Consider the following 22817-nt stretch of genomic DNA (forward strand, 5'->3'; position numbering starts at 1 on the left):
CTTCAGCTCACGCTTATTGAAACCTTCAGTGTTTTTTCTATTATGTCTGTGTGAGTACAAAGAAATTACTAGAGATATTGTGGAAAGGAGAAAAAAATCTATAGAGGCACTTTTTTCTACCCTAAATTTTTTTTTTTTTTTTTTTGAAAGAACGTAGGTTATTTCTAACAGCAAAGATGGGAAAATACTTGTAAAGATTTTACAGACACCACAAATAAATACACACAAGCGGCTCTGCCCTGCACAGGCAACACGGTGAGCAGTCAGGGCTTGACCATGGGCATTATAAAATTTCACAAGCAGACTGGTCTAATGTGGGCGTTTAAAAATCCACATTAAAAGTAGAAATAGTATTCTTAGAATACATTCCAGATTTTTAAAAATATTTTTAAAACTCCTCTTTTCTGGTGAAGCAGGCAGTTTTCCAGATTTCTGCCGTATACTTCCAATGGTGATACATATTGTATCAAGAGAAATTAGATGATGAAACTGCAACTTAAAAATATGTTCTTCAAAAACTCTTAGCTATTGAAAAATATTTGTAAAGGAGTAATTACCAATAAAAATAATACCTATTTCAAGGTCATAGAATTCTATTTTTCCTCCTTCTCTTTGCTGGAAAGAGTTCATTTTGCCCTTGTATTAGGTTGTGTTTAAAACCTCAAGGCCTGTAGTTTGGCTTAGGTTTGCTGGTTTCGTTTGTGGGTTTTTATTGCTGAATATACATAAGAAGGATCTTTTCAGCTCTTAGCAGACCTGTGCTGATAGAAAAGTTGCTGTTAGGGTACTCTAAGAGTTTGACAAGTAGAGTAAATCCTTGCTCCAAGCATAAATCTTCCTTCAACCTCACTATTTATTTTGTAAATACTAGTTATTAAAGATCCAGGAGGGATTAGGAGGCTGGATCAGAATTAAGACCCATGATGACCAGCTTTTGGGAAGAAGTTGCATGAGGAATGTGATCTTCCGTCAACATTTATTTCTTCCAGCCAATTTGTGCTTGACATCCCTTGCCTTCCCTAACTAATTGCTGACATATTTTATATAAGAACTAGTTGTTAATCAAGATATTGCTGACAAGGGAATTTTTGAGAGCTGATCCCTCGCTACTGCGTAGTGAAATTCGGTGCTTGGCCAAAACATCCTGAAGGGGTTTGGTGTGTGACAGTGACGCATGGAGCACCCAGTTCTGCCTGCAGACCTCAGTCCACCAGGACAAGGAAAGAGGCTTTTGTCTCTTACTGTACAGAAAGAGGAAGAATTAGAAAAGCACCCAAAAGGGGTAGTAACATGGATATTATCAGTGCTCAGAAGCATGTACAACTACCTCAGCATAAAAAAATATGTCTGAATGTCACTTAAGATCCTTGGGATTTTGGATGGGTGAGGTGCTTCCTAGCAGCTGGTTTGACTCTGGAAAAAAAGAGAAAGATTTTTAAAATACATAGTTCTGGGTCAAGTATAGCTAGCAGTGTCATTGCAAGAGTGACATATATTCAGTAAATAATCATTAATAATCCTCATATGATTCAGCAGTGGATTGACAGTGATGCTAGTGAGTCTCTTGTGGTCACTCTTCAATTAAAGCCTTATTTCTCTTTGTGCCCAGGATCTTTAATGAATTTGCCCTCAAGGTTGTGTTTCTAGCCCAAGCCCTGGCTTGTCCCTATGTCAGGCCATGTTGTGAATATCTGCTTCTAATGGACTAAGCTGTATGAAATTGAAGCACTTGTGAAGTACAGAGAGAGATTTGTTTGTGGAATTAAAATCATAGGGGAAACTGCTACCAAAGTCCACACTTCCAAAATGCTAGATTCTAAGGTGTACAGGTGCAATTCAAGTCTTACATGTATTAGGAAATTGGAATTTTATTTTTTATAAAAGGAAACTATTGGCTAAGAAATGAACAATACCACAAATACCTAAATGTGAAAGAATTTGAAAAATATCCAATATAAATCTGTAAATAAACTAAACTAAAATAAAAAACCAAACCCACAAAGACACATGCACAGAGTGAAAATAAACTAAAAAATCCTTCCCAAACTACCTGGGGGCTAAACACTGTAGAAATATAGCATTATATATGTGCTATATATTTATATACTAAAACTATATGGCATTTAACTTACTGCCTGAGTTTCCTTTGCCTCCAGAGTTAATCAGGAAGGGAGTGAGCATGATCTCACAATCTAAGAAAATTAGTCTTAAACCACAGAGATTTGTTACTGTACCATCATACACTTGGGACTTGGGAGCATTTGTAACAGTGATGAGTAACGAGTTACTCCAGCTGAACGTCTCCTCAGTGGCTTTTTCTCAAGGCAGGAGTCAGGGTTTGTAGACATTTTCATGCACTAAAGAGTTAATATTTCTTTCATCATGGGTGAAGTCAGAGAAGGCCGATATGTCTTTATAATTTATTTGGAGCTGAAGGACATAAGATGTTGTACGTGTGCAGCGTACGTACTGCAATATCCCTGGTTAAGTGAAGAGCGATCGGAAAACTTTGCTAACTCAACAGAAAAGAGATTTTCTTTTGGCTGTGATCAAGTGTATCTGAATTGGAACAAAACAGATTTGTCAAATAGAGGCAGAAGAGGTGGAAGAAGCATTTGGGACTTTTCTGGTGCATCTTGAGATTAAAGATTGGCATTTTAGTTGTGAGGAGCATTTGTGAGATCTAATGCAAAGCTCACCCATGTCTTCGGGGAGATTCCCGCTGAAGAGAGCTTGGAATAAGCCCCAACCAATTTCTTTTTTTTTTATTTTTAAAGAAAACTGGAATTCCCTGTGAAAATGTTCCACTATTAGTTTAAGGTTTGGTATATGAACATGTATTGTGGTGTTTATTGAGCCAAAAAACCAAGGCTGAACCAATACCAAATCTGTAACAAAATGCTAGCGTGGACTCAGAGCCATTATAATTAAAATTTTAAAGACCAGAAATATTTTCAGATAGTGTTTAATGCCATTTTGATGTATGACATTTTTGGCTGTGATGGCTGAGCGAAAATACTATTTATCTTGTTTCATGATACTTATATTTTTATTGTCTTTTCCTATTATGTCACAATAAATTAATGAATTTGTAAATGTAACGATACTGTCCATGTACTTGGTTTGTTACAGTGATTGCTGACGGTTGCTTTTTGACTGAGCAGAGTCCTGTAGGAATCACTTTTGAAATTGCCTTTATATAATTTTTCAGTTAAAAATATTTGTAGCATACTACATTTGAAGCCTACTCTGCTTCTAGTTTGTTTCCTCTATTTTTTATTACCTTGGCTTAGGGATAGATTTAAAATCCAGTTGCCTTGTTAGTTTTGGGCATGATAAAGAATCAAAGAACACTGTCAGTGTGCAGTATTACAAGGTCAAATTAGAAAAGTTCCTTATTTATCAAAGGAACTCAAATAGTTTGAAAATGAAAACTAGTCTGGGGCGTCGAGACGAGTTGGGTGCGATCTCTGGTCTTAGTGGAATTTTTGACATTGTGTGTTAGTAATCAGTAATACTGGTATTTAAAAAGGATGGACTTTTTAAACTCCCCAAATGAATTGAGATGGCTGGATTAAAAAGAATCGCATTGCTTTCAATTGCAGAGTTCAGTTATTTCAGCAAAGCTGGTAATGCAAATCATTAATTATCTGTGCCGTGTATTCATTTGTACCAGGCCCTATTCCAGAGCTCATAAAAAATCCCTCAAATTTAAATGTATCTTAGTGGTTTATAATTTAAATCCTAATGAGCAGCAGAGTAATTTATGTTTATGCCAACGTTTTTTACTAGTTCATGTCTTAGGTAGGGCTGTGCTGATTCCTCTTTAATTGCTACATCAGAACAACACCTCGCAAGGCAGAAATATACCTTGGATCCGTGTGGCCTTGCTTATTTTCTGAGAGAATTTTGTGCTAAGATATAAAATATTTACCTAGGTTTTAGGGGAGTTGTGCTGAAGAGGATTTATTGCTTTGTGTACATTTAAAAGTGCCACAACTTCAGGAAGTGAATGCAATCTTAAATTTCTCCACTTGTTTTTTTGCTTTTTTGAAAATTTACTACTCTGCTTGCTGGTCTGTGCAAAAAGTTTCCTTTGAAGAACATTAATAATAATTATTATTTGCTCCCTTGAAATTATTTTTTTGATTTTTAATTTGGTGATTGGATTCTTTAGCTTGTTTGAATTTGGGGGGGGGGGTGTGGGTTGAGTTCCAGACATTCAGGATTTGTGTGTGGTTGGGATTTTAGTGAAGGCAGGTATCAAGTATAGAATTGTTCAAATCTTGAATTCTTCTCTTCCAGTTCCCTTTTTGTCTTCTGTTGTTTTATCTTAGGATGCAGCTGGGAGCTGGTTATTCTGAAGAGGTCTTATGAACTGTCATTTGCCTCATATAAATATTTTCTGGATTCAACTCGGCAGTACCTACACATGCTGGGGCCTTAGGGGGATCATTTCTTGGGAGATAAAGTATGAGATTTGGTCCTTCTGGTCCTCACCCAGTCTCTTCAGCCTTTTTTGGAAACCACTGTGAGAAAATAGATTTATTGTGACTTAAAATAGCTCAGGTTTTAAGTGCAACCTCACAACAAGATTCCTTCTGATTATCTTATTCCTTCTGATTATCTTCCAAAAGGCCTCGATATGAGCAAGGCTTGTTTTTGCTGTGGGACATTACTTAAAATTGGAGTGGGAGCCATTTGTTTTGCTCAAATATTTGCTGAATCTTCTCCTTTAAACTGAACAGATTTTGTTATGGAATTCCTGGGGGAAGGCAGAACGCTTGGGAAAGGAAAATGGAATCCATGTAGTGCGTGTGTTCCAGCACAGGGAAAAATGAGATGCCATCCATTCATCATGTTTCCAGTCTGGAACATGACAGCTGGATAAATCCCATTGAATAAAGCTGATGTGGAGTGGTGGGGGCACCTTCTGCCAGGCTCACTTGGCCTTGAGTGTGTCCCACATTCCCCAAGCCTGGCATCTGCAGCTGGGGCTGGATTGTCATCCCCCAGTGAATGCAGTGGCATCCCAGGCAATAGTACAAGGTCTTGGAAAGAGTTCTGCTCCTGTGCTGTGTGAAGTGAGTGCTCAGGAGATCTGCATGTCTTAAATGGCTTCTGAGTCCATGAAAAACCTGTGTCCCAAAGTGTTGAGGGAAGCAGGCCAAAATGAATCTGTGTGTTTATATAATAGGTGCCAACCTAAATTGCAAAGATGAAAATGTCTCCGTGTGGAAATCTGCATTTCTGCAAGGTTGTTTGGGAATTGTGCTGATTATTTGTGCAAACATATGAAGAAGGAAAAAAAAAAAGCTACTTTGAAAACTGCCTTTATTTATTTGGTTGAGTTTACAAAGATCAATATATATATAATTATATATATTCTATATTATATATATTCTATATTCTATATTATATATAGAATTCTATAGTTGAGTAGCAAAAAGTAAAGGCAATATTAGAAGGGAATTCTATTAGTCCTGAGAAATACAAAGTGCTTCCTCTGTAGATGTCTTGATCCAGTATTAAGTGAAGCTATTGAGTATTTTTAATAGACATAAGATAGTTCAGAGATGACATTTCTGACTAGAAATGGCAGAAGGTGCAGTCACAGTTACACTGCTGTCTCTGAAAACCCAGAAAAGTCAGGATTTCCTGTCAGAACCGTGTCTCTGCTCCTGTAGTGAGATTTATTCAGCTGCAACTTTGGGAAAATCTGAATTTTCTCAAATTCTCCGTAACTCCTGGTCTATTTTAGACTTACAAGGGAATGCCTGTCTGTGGATAAGGAGCACTTTATCAACTGAGGTAAATGAAACAAACCTATGGACTGAAAGTGGATTCCTCCATAATTGCTGTAGCTTGGGCACAACAGTTAATTTTAAAGAGCCTAGTGTTTTTAAGGGTAGCCATTTGGGTTTTAAGTGTTTTGATGTTTTTAGCAGAAAATCTAGTTCAGAAATGCCAAAAGTGGCATATAGGGGATAATAATGGCCTGGATGATGATAAATGGATACTTGGAGAAGTGCCTGTAAACTTTCTCTGTTGGATTACATGCAGTACTAGATGTGGCATTTCAGAAGGAAACCCAGATTCGAATATGGATTTGAAAGCAGATCTCAGGACTGAGCAGAGAAATCTGTCTCTAAAGAAATTTCAGTGGTAGATATTAAAATATCTGTAACAAAGACTGTCTTTTGATGTCTTATCTCAGTACTGTTAATAGTGAATAAAAGGAATTAATGGCAAAACTACAGTGAACATACCAGATCACACCCCAGTGATTGCAATAAAACCTACTGTGGCAAGTAATCAGCATTGTGGTTGTGGTTGGGCATGAATAAGCATCGTGGAGGAATGCTATAATAGGAGGCATTAATGAATCTGGGATTCCACTGGGAAAATTGACACCTACGCTTCATTTTCTAAAGCCTCACAGCTGGCACTGAAGCACTGTTTAAATCCATCTGCACAGTGAGTTAGGTTTAAATGAAGCACTTTTGTTAAAAGTGTCCTCAATTTGGCCACTGCTCATGGAGACTGTGCAGTGCAGACCGAGTGCCATTATTATTTTGAGGACTTTTATTTAACTTGCTTCTGTAGAATGCAGGAAAAGATAATCTCATCCTGTAGAATCAATGACCCCCAGCATTGCTGCCTTCAGAACAAGCTGGGCATGAGCAAGGGCAAAAATCCTTGCTGGGGAGGTGAGGAAGAGGAATCGAGAATGTTGAGAGCTGATGCGTTGTGTTGAGCTCCTGTCACCCCACCAGGCTCGGGGAGCAGGGCAGGGCAGTAACTAAGGAGACTTTGTATTTTTTCTTCTATTGTGTTGAACAGTATATTTCTTTCCCATTTGAGTGTGGCGACAGCTCTCTGGATCACAACTCTGGCAATGTATGGATCGGGGCATTGAGCCACCTTCAGGGTGGATTTTCTGCTGATAGGAGTGCTGTGAGCAGGTTTGGGTGATGGAACAAAATCTGTGCTTTTCCAGCTGGCTCCAGGTCACTTCCCTGCCCTCGGTGCAGGCCTGTAGGGAAGGCAGATTGGCATGGAATGCACACAGTGGATGGTAGAGGCAGAATTGATCATCGTATCAGGAACTGAGCTCTGGAGGCACTGGATCAGTGCAGTGGCTCGAGTTTTTTCTAAATCCAATGCTGGGTTGGAGAAAAGCTCTGCTCTGGTTGCTCAAATGATTTAATTGCTTGATTCAGCTGATCTGTTTCTTCTGCTCAGCCCTTGATAACTTGTCCAGTGTCAGAAGTGACTGCGGCCCTGCTTGGAGCCGCTGGAAAACTGGGTTTGCATTTGCAGGCCATGTACAAAATCACATCATATCCAAGTGAAAATAGAAGAAGTCAGAAAAATTAATGCTTTGGATTGTTGGTAGATTGAAGAAATAATGGTTATGTGTCCTTTTCAGTTCAGAGCAAAGCAAAATGTTATAATTTAACTTAACAAGGGAGAGGTTTAAAAAGTGTGTGTATGTGCAAAATCAGTCCAGAGAAAATACTCAATAAGGAATAAATTACTGAAAACTTACCTTCTAAAGTCTGAAGCAAAACTTTATGGCACTTTCCTTTTATGAGACATTTGGCAAAGCAATGAAGTCACTTTCAGTATTGCAAAATTTTATTTATTTTTCTTTTTCAATAAGAGAAAGTTACACCCAAATATTTAAAGTCATTTCTATGTAAGAATTGCTTCAACTGGATTGCAGAACCCAGAACATGTTCAAGAGCTTCACTTGATAGGAAATAACAGTTCCTTGGAAAATTTGGGACGTATTTTGTGATCTTAGTTGTATTTGTGTACAGTTTTTCATAGAATAGGATCACAAGGACAACTTAATGGAAGCTGAACAGTTGATGTCTGATGTTATCCATTATTTCTTGGGTTCCCAGGATTGTAGGATAATGTAGCTGAGAGATTTCTAGTCCAGAATTCCCAAGGTTACACTTTAATTACATCTTTAAAAATACAGAGATTTGGTATTAGGACATGGCTAACACAGTAATACTTAATATTTTCCATTTTACAGTATTTTCCCTTTTCCTCTCATGCACCTTTCTTCTTGGCTAGAAGACAGCTCAGAACACCCAGATACCAGCTGCAGGTATTTCAGATGTTTGGGAACAGGTGAGATCCATTTAAGTAACTGAAGAGAAGGGTGAAGAACAGTCTTTCAAAAAAACCCCTCTATCTTCCTGAACATGGACCCCTGCACTCATATTCAAACTCTTCAGACTGAAGCTAACACATCCAGAATACTTAAGCTCCGTCTAAAACTCAGAACCTGAAAGAACCTTAACAGACAAATCTGCTTTGTTTTCCATTTTGCTCTTTAAAAAATCACACACTTGTTTTTCTTTTTTTTTTTTTTTTAAATGAATAAATGAAAGGAAAAAACCAGTTTTCCAGAACTTCCCATACAACAAAATTGCAATTCCTTTTGGATATGTGATAACAGAAAATTTGCAAATATATGGTCTTTTCTCCAAGCAACAACCTTTCAGTGATCTTAACCTTTCAGTGTTTAAATATGTATGTTCAGGTCATATCTTGTAAATTTTTTGACATGCCATTGGTTTCTATTCCTGTAGTTTGTTGTCTGACTCCAAGAGGATGACTCATGCAGAGAAGGGGTTGAATTGGAAGTATTTATATTTGCCCTGTATTTTGGATAATCTTACTACTCATTTTTAGGATTTTCATCAGAATAAGACAGCTTTCCATGTAGTCACTAAGTCATCTTTAAACACTTGGCCACCATTTGCCTTTGGATATTTCTTTTAGTGAATATTTTGCAAGTCACAGAGCAGTTAATGGCTACTTTTCCCAGTGAATTTTTTTTTTAAACTGGGATTTATTTTACCTTACAGGGGTTGAATTTCATCTGCATTAAATTTTAATAGACATCTTGAGAACTAATGTTGAAGCAACAAGTTCCTGTACCTTGGAGTGTGCAGGTGCCAATTGCCACATTCAGTGTAGAGCTGCCTACGCTGAGCCATTAAAAAACAGCTCTGTTGTGCAAGCACAGGAGGGTTGAAGCTTTAATAAAAACATGTCCTTTCCTCTTAGAAGACAGAGAAATGTGCCTGATATGTTTCTTGTTATTTAAACAGGGTATTCTATGACAGATTAACCTGTCTTATTTGAAATAAAATTATCAGTGGTGGTACTTTATTATGGAAAATGTCTCATTGCATGTTGCACATAACATGATATGCCTTATGGAAGGCCTGTTTCTCTGGATGGTGTTTAATCCTTTGGCTCAAAGAGGGAAAATATGACAAGCCCCCCTGAAATAGAAACCAGTAGTGTAATCATTGATAGAATAAAATGGTGAGACGTCTGAAGCAAATGATTTTTTCACCAGAAATATTTGTGAATGCATTTCACTTCACCCTTCTGCCTGTTATGTTCCAAGGCTCCTCTTGACAGTTTTGGTAACAGTTCATTTTGTTCCTGTCGTGACTAAGCCATGGAGGAGCTGGTATTTGGAGGTTCCTGTGGATAGCACCAGGAGGTTTGGGCCTCAGCTGTGTTGTGCTCTCAGCTTTCCTCGAGCAGGTCTGGTTTAGGTGGCTGCATATGGTGAAATTCTCCACTGAGGGTTAGGAAGCCGTGCCAGAAATTAAAAGGGTTAGTTTCACCTTGTTGCAATAAATTACAGAGCAATCATAAATGATAGGAAGGAGTTTGATGAAGTGGGTGAGGAACAATTGATGGATTACTTTAGTTAAAATTACTTAGAGCCCAGTCCAACTCCCACTGAAGTCAATTAAATCATAGCTGGATCAGGGCCAAAATGAGTCAAATTCAATTATGCCTTAACTGTAAACATTTTAAAGCGCATTACTGTAAGGCAGTTCAGCACTTAAATTACATTAAAACAAAAGCATTTATGAAATCCCAGCTGATTTGATTTTATTTGTACAACCCTATTAAAAGCCTTTTTCTTGTGGCTGTGACAGAGACCTCTTTGGCTGGTGCCTAATCCCCAGAACACCTGTGTGTTATGAAGAGATGTCACAGCCATTGATACTGTAGATGAATTTGTCCATCACAGACTTGCTGCTGAAGTGATTGCATCAGAAGAGGCAGCAAAGATGACTGAAAGGAGATTGTAGAAATCCTGCTGCTGTTTCATCTAATTGTCAAGATTTAGAGAGCTTACTTGTGTAAGTATCAGCTCATAAATTAATGAAACTTTTACATGAGCTAATCCCAAAACTGGAATGGTTACGGATATTCTTCTGTTTTTCAGCTGAACAAAAGTAAAGCATCCAAAAAATTATTTAAAAAGAAATAATCTACACGATAAAAGGGTGGATTTATAAATAAATTCAACTATGGAGGTGTTTTCACACAATTGGGCAGGTTATCTTTTAAATTGTAATTCACAGGCTTCCTTGAAGATAACTTGTGTATTTTTAATACATTTTGGATTGATTATTTTCATTCTGTCCTCAGAATTTTTCCTCCCTGTCCATTTTCCAGCAGAGCCAGGGAGCAGCTCCAAGTGCAGATGTAGGGCTTCCTGGCTTGCATTTGTCTGACTGTCATGGGGGGGTCAGAGCTCCACATCCCAAGTGCCATCCCATCAAAACCTTGTGTTCTGGCAAGCTGTGCAGACAGCAGGGAATGTCTGTTCACTGGGATCATTCTCATTTCTGGGTGAACTAAATTCGTCTCTGCACAGACGATCTCCCAGTCCATGCCAAGTGCTGAAAGTACTTCTGCAGGTGTGGGATTGGTCTGGTTTGGTTTCTCTCTTTGTAGCAGTTGTGCTAAAATGAAAGATAGGGCCTGAGCCTGGTTTTAATGGCATGACATCGCTGTGGCTCTGTGAGAGGTTCTTTGTGGAGGATGGAGGTGCTGGACATGTGTGGAAATGACCTGACTGCATGCTCAGCTGGCCTGGGAGTGCTGGAGTGTCTTATTGCTGTGTACCTGGCTCCATGGACTGGGCCTTGCTCTGGAAAACGCAGTTTGGCAAATCATTTCCTTTTCTTTTGTGCTGTCACAGTTTTTGTAACTGTTTTGGCCTTTCTGTTTTCCTTGTTTTCTATTATTAGAAGGATCAATTAATAGCTTCCACTGTCACATTCTACAGAGTTGGCAACTATGAAATAGAAATTTGGCCTTTGGAGAAGGGGAAAAATTATATCCATCCAGCAGCTTTAATCAGGAAAAAGGGACAGAGCAGTGATAAACGTTAGTACAGGACTTCTGTGGCACATCCTCTACCATGGAAAAATACTGTCCCTTTTTTTCCCTGTCACTGAGCAAAATGACTGCCATGAGAGCAGTGAGACACTTCGATGGTAACTGGTGACTCTGTGGCTTTAATATGTTTGAAGAAGCTGATTTCTGTGATCCAGGCCTTATTTCTTTCTTTTCAATATTAGCACAATTAATCATTATGCAGCTTGTAAAAAATGCATTAAAATCGGTTGGCAGCTTTTTAAAACCTGAGCATTACTGTTCCCTCTTCACAGACACTGCTCAGCACAGCCTTGGCTCAGCACTGAGCTCAGCTTTGGGGGTGCCTTTGAAAAAGCAAACACATCAATGAAGCTCTCACCTGCTGGTGGATTTTATCGCTGAATTTTCACCCACAAAATAAAAACGGTGCTTTCCTGTAGTAAATTACAGGATATAAAATTCTTTCAGGAGTGAAGGATACTGGGAAGCCTTTCATTCATCACAGTGTCTTGACAGTGACTTTCCTTAAAGAAAACCTTTCCTTTAGAAGAAATACCTTGGAAAAACTCCTGATAGTTCTACTTGTAGCAAGTAGAGCCAGTGCTGAATTTCTGAGTACCTCAGGTGTGATTTTGCCCTGTGCAGGGCTGGGAGTTGGACTTGATGAACCTTGTGAGTCTCTTTTAACTCAAGCTATTTTTGATTTTAATTCCTTGCTGATGATTTGCTGGGATGTATTCCTCTCTGCTCTGTACCAGTCATGCCTCTGAAGGGTTGACTTACATATGGAGTAAATTATAATGGAATTGCTGCCACCACCCATTGCTGCAATGTTAATTAACTGAAAAATCCACCCAGAAGAAAGTTAAGTGTTCATTTCCAGTACCTGGTGTGTAGCTTTAGTATAATTTAAAATGTGACAGACTATTAATTTGTCTTTTCAAAATGTTTGTTTTCCCCCAAGCCAATCATGGGTCATTTGCCTCCAGTAATTGATACCAACATTGGAAGTACTTGTCCAGTTGATGACAAACTTAAGTGTTTGACAAATTACCAATTCTGGTTAACCTGGGGCCAGTTTATACCTCAGGAGAAAATTCAAATACACACCTCATTTAGTTTTTCTCCACAAGAATTTTCTTCATTCAGGTGTTTCACTTGTTACAACTGTCAGTAAATAGTGGGGCTTAGATATTTTTGTGTGCTGCATAGATGTCCAAACACTGCTTTTCTCAGTACGTTGATTTCCCTCCTGTCCCCACTTATTTTCTCCTTGAAGTCAATAGAAGTTTTGGGTGTGTGGAAAAAGTAAAGGAATTGCATCAGACTGTAAATAAATGACCATTTTCTGCTGAGCATTCATTTATCTGGCAGCTTGGGACACTCGGTGCTGGTAGCAGGGATAACTGAGTGCAGTTGGGTTTTGCAGAGTCCAGGGAAGGGCTGGGAGGTTTGCAGGCAGTGCTTTGTGCTTGGCCCATCCCTACTGGGCTTTGTCCTTGAATTCATATGTGACATGGACCCAGCTGAATTCCTCATCCTTCCCATTTTTTAAAGAAAAATGGTGATTCATGACACATTAGTGTCAAGTATTTTAAAATCCCTTTCTAATAATGAAGAGAAGCCCAAAGTCATGTGGTCAGTGGGGACTGTGTATGTTTAACTGTGCTCTTCATGAGTACTAATTAAGTACAAGTAAAATCCTGTTGTTTTTTTCCCAGCAGAGGGAATTCTGTAGGAAGGGACTTCTCCACAAATCACTTTAAGATAGATGTTAAGACAAAACTGTGTTTATTACTTTGCAAGAATTTCAACTCTTTCATCACAATTTTTTATCCATCCTTTGTCTCTTACTGGATTTTTACACTTAGTCTATGCCCCATAGGGTTCTTCAATTTGCTCTTTTGCTATCTTCCTTCCCTTACCTCCCCTTGAGCTCTTTGTTCCCTCAGCACAAACTGCACCTGAGAATGTTTGAGTTCAAGTCGAACTTTTGAACCCATGATGTCAGGTTGGTTTGGAATTAGGCAAAACCAGTTTGCCCATCCCTCACTGCAAAAGGGTTAATCCTCTAAACTATTGAGAGACAAGGGCAGGGAATTGTGAAAGGAGCCCCTGTTTTATAAGCATTTGTATTGCCAGTGCTTGAATGCCCATAATAAGCAGGTTGTGCTGTGATTAATGACTGTTTTACATGCTGACAATGGATGATGTGTCTCATTGGAGAAGCCATTTATTTTTATTCAGGTTTCTCACCCCAGCAGCACTGAAAATTAGATGTTAACGTCCTGGTGGGAGTGTGTTTCATTGGCAGCAATTTAATGAAAGGTGACCCACAGAGAGTAGAAAATAATTTAAATTTGCCTTTTCCTTGCCTCCTTTTAATGTGTGAGAAGACAGCTTACAAAATTATCTTTTCATACCAGATTTTTCTTTTCCCTTCAAGATTCTTACTTTGTTTCCTCTGAATTGGAAACAAGTAGGAATGTGTTGTCATTCTGAAACTTTATGCATTTGGAAGGGGCAAGCTATTCAAATGCCTTAAACTTTGTTTTCTTAATTTTTTTTTCTTAAATAAAGGACTAAAATAATTTGAAATCTTTAGGTATTTGAGCCAATTTTTGTATCAGATTATAAGTTTCTGATTTTGCTGCAGTTTCAATTGCATTTTTCCCTCCTCTTTCTCAGTTTGTAGGTGTAAAGAATTTGGTGGAAGAGTGTTTACAGTGGTTGGAATACACAGAGTAAACACAGAACTCACCTTTTTATTAACCAACTATATATTCGTATGGATTCAGCATTGCATCCATCTAACATCAAGGCTTTAACTTCTGTAGAATGGCTTAAAGTAAGGAAGAAAAAGACTTTTAAAAGCACTTTTTATTAATTGGAGAAAATCTTTTTCAAGGCAATGAAATGGGATGCAGTGTTCAAGTAAATCTTTTGAAAGCTCTGCATAAACTGAAAGTCCTTGGATTTCCTTCCCAGCAGATCTCCTGGGATGGAAACAGAAACAGCTGAGGGCATGGCATCAATACTTCAACAGAGAGGAAAAGAGATGAGTAGGATGTTTTAAAAAAAAATTAAATTTGAACAGTTTTCATATGTGGTTCACCAAATGTGAGTTACAGGCTCTGTTGGGTCTCAGAATTTAAAAGCTCCCTCAGAAGTATCACACCATTGCTGAGCAGAGCAAACCAATTCCTGTGATGGGTGTTTTCATCAGAGAGCAGTAATTGCCAATAATTGCCTAAGTTCTCTGGACAGCTTAATAATATTCCAAGTGGGATACAGCCCCTATTTCTGAGCTTAATGAAAACGCTGTCAATGTAAAGATCTTGTCTGTTTGCATGTGGAAATGCCAAATCTAAGATGCACTTCTTCCCAGCAGTGCCAAATCAGTCTGGTAGTGGTGAGATTTGGGAGATACATAAAATATTCCCAGCAGAATTATTTAGATCAGCATCATGTTAAAATTGGCAGGGATGGCTGATCCTGGGCAGAATGTCTTTCTTGGGTGAGGAGAACATTTTAAAAATTGATCTTAAAAAGCTATTTTTGTTGGAAAAGCCACACACTGCATCTGTGCCTGTTATTGGAGGAGTTCCTGTGGAAACATTGCTGCTTGCACAAGAGCAGGACACATGTATTCCTTCAAAATTAACATATATTTTAATAGCACATTAAGGAATTTCATAATTGTGTGACACAAAAGAGAGTTTTCAACACAGCACTAATGCAATGTATTAATGGACAATGACTGCAGAGAGCTGGGAGACAGCAACACCTCTGCCTTCCCTCAGCAGCCATGCTGTTGAGTCCTTTCATATCACTAGTGTGGCTGGGGTTATCACCCTTGTTTTGCATGTGGGGAAAACAGAAGTCCAGTGGGATTCAGAGAGTTGGCTAAGATTGAAAATTAAGGCAGTGCCAGAGATGGAAATACTGTGCCTGAGGTCCCATTTCCCCAAAATCTACACCTAAGTGAACAGAGCTTTGTTATTTTGGTGCTTTTATGGGGCAAAGTAAAGTCAGTGGGAATGTGACAATATTCCCATCAGGCTGGAGCTGTTTCTTATGGTAGTGGGAATTATACAACCGTCTACATGTGAAGGAAAAAAAAGGGCTGTGTTGTTTTTTGTCTCTTTTATAACTGGCTTTGGAAGCCCCAGCATCCCTGTGGAACACAGCAATGCCGCATTTCCCAGTGACAGGGGCTATAGGAAACTCTGAGGTGAATCCATGAGTTGATGAAACCAGAGGTGGGTGATAACCAAAGCTTTGACTTCAAATCTTAGACTGAGGGAGGCTTTTCCATCTGAATCTCTGAATTTCCCACCTAAATCCCTAAATCAGAGCATTTCCAGGGGCATGTTTGTAGTTCTAGATTGGAGCTGTTTGCAACAACACTTGTCCTTCTAACATTTCTATGCATAAGGGCATTAATTCACAATTAAGGCTGAATTTGAGCATTGTAGAAACCTAATTCTGTCATTATGATTAATTAGGGCCTTACCTCTACCCAAAGTCTAATCTAAATTTGTCTGGGGATGTGAAAACAGTGTGTCCTTGACTGACTTCATATCAGAACAGAAAAAAATTGCACAGACTAATGTTGGACATGAGTGAGGGCTTGCATTTGTTGATCATTGAATCATGGAAATCCAGAATGGTTTTGGGTTGGGATCTAATCCAGTTCCAGCCATGGGCAGGGACACCTCCTGCTATCCCAGGTCGCTCCAAACCCCATCGAACCTGGCTTTGAACCCTTCCAGGGATGGGGCAGCCTCAGCTCCTCTGAGCAGGAGGAGGTCAGGACAGCTGGAGCTCACCAGCTGGAATCTCTGGCTCATCCTTCTGTCAGTGCTGTGGTATGGACTGCCTGGTATCTGGGAAAACCTTGCCATCACTTTTCTGGCACGTACCTGGTTTCATGCCTCTGAAGTGTTTTGCAACTCTGATTTTTTTCTCATGGAACTGCTCATTGGTTACACACTGGGTGTGTCCTTTTGGGGACTGCCCATCTTTGAGACACATTTCAGCTTATATTTTGAGATGAGATGAATTTCTGTAGGAGTAAAACTCGCTTTGTGTTTCAGCTGAAAACCCCAATATGCCACTGACCCTGGAATGAGCACTCTGGGTCTTGGCTCCCATCAATCAGTTTGCTGGGAGACTGGGGTATAACTGGTGGAAGCATCCACCTCCCCATGTCCATATGGGATGCTCATGGCAGCAGGTAGAGGATGAGATGGAGCCATGACTGATAGTTCTTTCAACATCTTCAGCTCATGACTGCCATTATATAACACAGAGAAGTCCTGAAGTCAAGGAAGCTGCTTCAGGAATGAAGTTGCCAGGACTGATTTTTGTGTTGCAGAATGGTTGGCAATGAAAAGTTTCTGTAACCTGGAAATACAGCTGTGAATTTTTCCCCTTCCAAAAAGTGAAAGCTTAGTTGTCCTCAATTCATTCTTTTTCAGTTAAGATTGGATCTGTGAGGTGACATGTGTGTGCTGTTATTTGATGTGAAGAAGATAAAAATAACCATGCTCTGTGCTTATGGAAGCTATAACATAGTCAGCTTATTAAAAAAAAAGGATCAGGTTTGGAAGAAATCCTCTTCCAGGGTGCTCTAGATTCTGTTAACAGGGTTTCAGCTTCCTAGAATAACACTGGGATCTCCATTATGCTCATCTTTGTTCCCTGTGCATCTCTCCTCCTTATCCCAGCCACCAGAGCTGGGGTAAGACCACTGAACTAATTGGCAACCACAAAGGATAGGCAGGCTGTGAACAAAACCTGCTCATGTATCATTTGCATCCTTCTAAATTGCATTGTTTGTGCAGCTGTTCAGCCAAATTGTCCACAGAGTTTATTTTTGTCCATAGAGGAAATAGAGACGGGTTTTCTCTGTGTTAGGGCAGATGCAAAATCAAATAATCATATATGCAGCTCAGAGAGATTAAGCTCTCTGCTAAATGTGTCCAGATGGGGGCAAAATTGTTAATAAAGCAACTGTTGAAATTATTAGCCACAGCTATAAGAGGCAGAGGCTTTGCCAAGATGTGACAGGTCTGTTTCAGGTTAACACTGGCACTTGCTGAAGTCCCCCTTTCATTTGAGTGGGGAGGAAAAGAGCGGGACGTCTGTGTATTTTAAACACTGATCCAGTATTCTCCTGAGAAGGAAAAAGTGTTTTCCAAAAGATCCATCAGGCAAAATTTACAGAGTCTGGTGTTGAGAAACAATTGTACTCTTTTTCTTCCCATGTATCACCAGCAGTGTGTTTTAGAGCCTTGGGGCAGGAAGAGGTAGTGATATTTATGGCAGACTTTCTGCTGAAGCTCACACAAGGGTGGGTTTGAGAAACCTAAAGAGTGCTTTTGTGTGCATGGCCAGTCAGCTGGCCAGGGCTGGTTTTTGCTTATGGATGCTGTGATAATAACTAACAGAGAAGGAAGTGAGGGATGATTGATTTATGCAATCATGGCATTGTATGTTTGAACTTGGCCAGAAACTGTGAAATCCTGAGAGAAGGCAGAATCATTTGTCAGATGTGTGAGGATATAAGAATAGCCATAATGTGTTGGCCCAAGGTCCATATAGGCAAGACTCAAAGCTTGGGCAGTGGCCAGGGAGAGATGCTCAGGGAGCAGAACAGCACAGGACTTATCCTTCTATCAAACTCCACCCTCTCAGCTAGGACGAGCTGCTGATCCATCACAGTCCAAATCCTGCTCCTTGACCAGTGACACCATCTGGACAGAGGAATCTATTTGGCCTCTCCCAGTGTCCCACGATGTCTGCTCATGTCTGTCATTGGTAAATTGTTGTGACTGAAACTGAGATACTGTGAGAGTTCTGGGGTCTCAGTGCAGTGTTCCCCTTCCATCCCCAACAGCCAAGACCAAAAACTTCCTGTAAATCCACTCCTCAGAGCTGTTCCATTCTCTCAACCTTTGACTGCTCCACATGTGAAGTTTGGGTGATGAGCTCTAGTGCTGAGCCTTTTCCTCAGTGATGGAGGGAACTCTTGGCTGAAGTATTTAACATGACTCAATTCAAAAGAAAGAGTTTCAAGCTGAAGTTGGTTTAGTGGACCTAAAGTGTCCTTTGCTACAGATCTGGGCAGGAAGCTGGCAGATTGTATCCCAGAACTTCCTTGCACTGCCTGAGTATTGTTTATGGAGATGTGCTGGTGTTTATTTCTCTGGGATTGATGTGGCCTGGGCTTAGAACTCTCTCTGAGTCCAAATAATAAGGGTCTGGAATGGAGGTTCACTTTCAAACCTGCCTTCCCTTGGGAGCTATTTGAAGTCACAATGGCCTTGGGCCTATGTATCCAATAAATATTAAGGCAGATCTTCTTGTGTTCAGAGAACCTCCCTTCCCACTGAGTAGGATTTAAAGGAATCATCAGCCAAAGATGAAGAATCCCTGAGTCCCTTTTGTATAGCCTTAGGCAATGAACAGGACCTCTCTGAGTCATGCTCAGTTTGGCTGGAGGGGGCAGGTTTGAGTCAAGGGGGACCCCCATCAAAAAGGCAGGTTGTCATTTGAGTACATGAAGCAGAATAATTCAAAGTACAGAAGTGGTGTCTGTTGTGATTCATTCTCTACTGATGCCATTACATTTGCCACAAAGGATTTCTTGATTGCTGGCCAAATAGATTCTTTAAATGCTTCTTTAAAACAAAATAAATCTTCTTTATATATAAATTTTCCTCTTCACTGGGGATCTGACAGGGTCCTGGCACACTCCTCTGCTTGACTGACAGCCTGGAAGAAAGGCTGCTCTGTGCAGGGACAGCAGCCTTTAGCACCAGGTGGTGCTGGCTTGTGTCTTTTCAGCAGTTGGGAATTTACTCAGTGGCCAAATACTGTTATCCCAGGATATCCCAGTGATCACCCCAGGATAGCACAGCCAGGCCTTTCCACTCCAGCTTCAAGGTGTATTGCCATCTCCTCCCACCCTGTATGGCCCTGAACAAAGCCAGTTTGTCAGAATGGTGATTTCCAGCCCTGCCAGAAGATCTTTGGTGCCACCATTCAGGGATTTGGCATCCCTGGAGGCACTGCTGCTCTAGGTAAGTTTTGGATTATGTTAAAAACACAATGGATAGTTGCCCCACATATAGCCCTGTCCAAGGCACGGTGTTCTACATCTGCCTGTTGCAGGAGTGAGACAGGTCTCAGTCAGGGAGGTTCCTCAGCTGTTCAAGGCCAATTACTTACTGTGTGCAGGGTTGTAAACACACAAAAAACCACAATATGAATATCAAATGTCATTAATAGGTAAGGATTAATTATTTTTCTGTTGGTTTTTGTTGAGGCCTACAGCATGCACAATTTGCATCATTCAAACTTACTAATTGGTGTTATTATTGAGAAGTTATACAGCAATGTTTTGATAAATCACTGATGGGGACAGACTTATAACAGAAAATCTGGATCCTACAGCCACAAGAGCTGAGAAAATTTCTCGTGTGGCTTTGAAATTGGCCTGAACTCAGCCACAGCTCCAAGTGTCCCAGACCACAGAGAACAGAAGCTGGAGCTGTGTCTAGCTCCAGTCATTCCTGGGGACTTGTACTGGGATTTGCAGAGTGAGAGATGCTCTGGGGAGGATTATCTTTTAAGTCAACCATCACCAACATCAGTGCTTTTGTTTGCAACAGATTTAGCTGAAAACCTGCTCCCCCACAAAAAAAGTGATGGAAGAGAAAAGGGATGGTTCTCAATGATCTTGAAGGTCTCTTCCAATCTAGTGATTCTGTTTTAGGGATTCTTCTTAGGGAAGGTTAAACATGACTCCAGGTTTTCTCCCAGCTGAAAATTTGAGGTCAAAAATTTATTTGATCAGATGCCAATTTTTTCTTCCATTCCCACTTGACTCATACAGAGGTATAAACTCCTGAAGAACTGGCTTTCAGTCAGAATGCCTAAAAAAAGGATTTTAACTGTGCTAAAATTAGCTGCACTAATTTCCTTTCTCTTGTTTTGTCTTCTGTTTTCTTTCTGTGGGCACATGTGGGTGAAATCCTGGCTCCACTGAAGCTGATGGGCATTTTGCCATGGACATCAGTTAGGTCTGGATTTTTCCACAATGAAGAGTAGCCATTTGCTATATTTTTTGCTGTGTTGCTGAGTTGCATTTAATGTTTGCAAGACTTGTTGTCCTTGTCAAATTAATAGAGTTCATTGAAGGAACAGAAGAATCTAGTGTCAATGTACCTGCAGTCTTTAGTTGAGGAGCAGTTAAACTTTACTGCAAGGAACCTCACTGGTGCTATTTTAGAGTACCAGCAGTGTCTGTTAGTGTTCCAGCTCTGCACTTAAGATTTCAGGGTTGATTGCTCTGCCTTCCTGTTGCTTCCGTGACACTATTCCTATGGAAATTTTGTCTCTGTGCATTTGATCCGAGTCTTGGGACTATTTTTAGAAGCTTTCAGAATGTCCCAGAAGTGTCCTTCACCTCTGCTCTTGTGCAGAGACTTTAGCTCTAGCATGGCTACAACTGATTTCCACAAGTATCCAAAGAAAGAGAGCAGGTAGAAAAAGAAACCAAACCAAGACAATTCTCCTCTCCCAATACAGGGCCAACTCTGTCACTGAGTTTTGAGGTGCTGGAGAAGAAGAATGACAACGGAGAGTGTTTTCAAACACTCCTAGTTCCAGGATCCCCATTTAATATGTAAGAGTCACAGAAAAATCTGCTTCTAGAGCTGAGCTATGGCACTTGTAAAGGCTCAGAGGATTATCTGCAGGTTTTCCAGCTCTTCCAATACTAAAAGAGGTATGGGAAATGTAAAAGAGTATCTGAGGATTGTCTTACAGAAAGACTACAAAGGATGAGAAGAGAATCAATGCCTGAACTGGTTGATACAGAGGGTTTCTGACAAATTACCTGTCTCCAGCTTTCTGGCCAAGCCTTGTTTGAGAGGGGTGCTGAAACAACTAATTCCATACTTAGGTACCACCTCTAGGTTCTATTGCCTTGCTCAGGCACAGCTTAGGGAGTCTTTGTTGCCATGCCTGGATTTCCAACTCTGAAGGACTGTCTGTGCCAGGATGTTCCAAGGGCTGCTCCAAGCATATACATGGACTCACTGTTGGGAAGTGCCAAACTGCCAGCACAGTGATCACAGCCTCATTAGCCCACTTCTGCCCAGGCCATAATTGGCTCAGGAGCAGCCATCCCCTGGCATGGCTCTGCTGCTTCCCATTCTGGAGATAGAAGGATCTGTTCCCACCGTGCTGCATAGCAGAAGCATCACCCAGGTAATTTTTTAAACTTGGGATTCAAGTGTTCATGACAGTACTCAGTGGGCCAGGCACCTTGGAAAGGGCTGGATCAAGGAAGTCTGATAGACCTGGCAATTCCCCTCAACCCTCTCCTAAGCACCTATTCCTGAGAGGAAGTGAATTTTTCAGGCACATCCAAAACCTGTTGCTGTTCTTCCCTTTCCTCTTGCCTTCATGTCCGTATCAGGGTCCTTGGTGGAGCACAGCATTGGTCTTGGGAAGAACCTAATGCCTTCTAACAGTTAATAAGACAGAGTCTTCCATGTCTGGGGAACTTCTCAATGCCTGAGCCCGAAATAGATGGAGCAGAGAAGGTTTAAATCTGATGTCATCAAAAATAGATGAGATAAGGTCTAACCTGAGTGCAAGAATTACTTTCCTGCCCTCAGTGGGACTTCTAATGGATAAGAGAGGTGCTGCAGGTCCATGTGCTGCCTGAGGAAGCTCAGCAGAGGAGCAGAGCCCTTGTACAAGGGTCAGGTTTTGTCTCTAGTCAGCTTTTGGAAGGTTTGGTAACCATAAGGCAAAGTCCCACTCTGACTGAGGGGATGTTGTGTGTCGTGCAGTGCACACTGGTTAGCTGGCTGTTGTCTTTAAGCACTTGGCTCCTGGGCCACATCGACATCCTGGATTGTACCAGATCCCTGCTCAGCTCTGGATGCGGTGGTAAAGTCTAGCTGAGATCCATGGAATTGGTATGGTTGGAAAATCTCTGCTTTTTGGGATCTGTGGTGAAAAAATTCGATGTAATGTTCTCCCCACTAAAGAAACTGTGTGTGCTTCAATTAATTTTCAATGTTTCCGTGCTTCTTTTGTTTTCCTTGCTTTACTCAGGGTTTGCTTATTCCTGTCAGGAGACTGCCTGCTCCTTCAGCAAAATCCAGTTCTTTCCTAAATGAACTCAAGTCCTTTTTGGTTCCCTTTGTTTTGACACTCAGGAGATGAGAGATTTATAGACCTTCCTTAGTCGTAAATTAATTTTCTTTTATTATTTACCTTTTGCTGCAGCCCATTATGAGTGAGAATCATTCTGCCTTTGAGCAGGGCTGACCTGCCAAGAGGAGCTAATCCATAAATCTTTCCTTCCTTTTTCTTTCTTGCTTTCCAAAATAACATTTGGAAACTGAGTTTGCCTGGGAGGAAAACTGTTCTTCCATTGCCGGCAGTCAAACTGTGCAACTAATTAGTGCTTTCCCTTTTCTCTTTCTTCTGCTCTGTGTCTGCTGGGGTTGAAATTAAGCCAAGGAGGAGAGGAGGAGGGGGTATATAAAGGGAAAATATTTGTT

The 22817-nt window shown here is 40.4% G+C and overlaps 1 protein-coding gene across 1 annotated transcript in view; it reads left to right on the top strand.

The window, feature by feature from the left end:
- BARX2 (BARX homeobox 2) overlaps nt 1-22817 on the top strand; it is a 32578-nt gene that overhangs the window by 1153 nt on the left and 8608 nt on the right. The gene's annotated exons all lie outside the window — the stretch shown is intronic.

Source organism: Parus major, chromosome 24 (assembly GCF_001522545.3).
Source record: "Parus major isolate Abel chromosome 24, Parus_major1.1, whole genome shotgun sequence".
Taxonomy (NCBI): Eukaryota; Metazoa; Chordata; class Aves; order Passeriformes; family Paridae; genus Parus; species Parus major.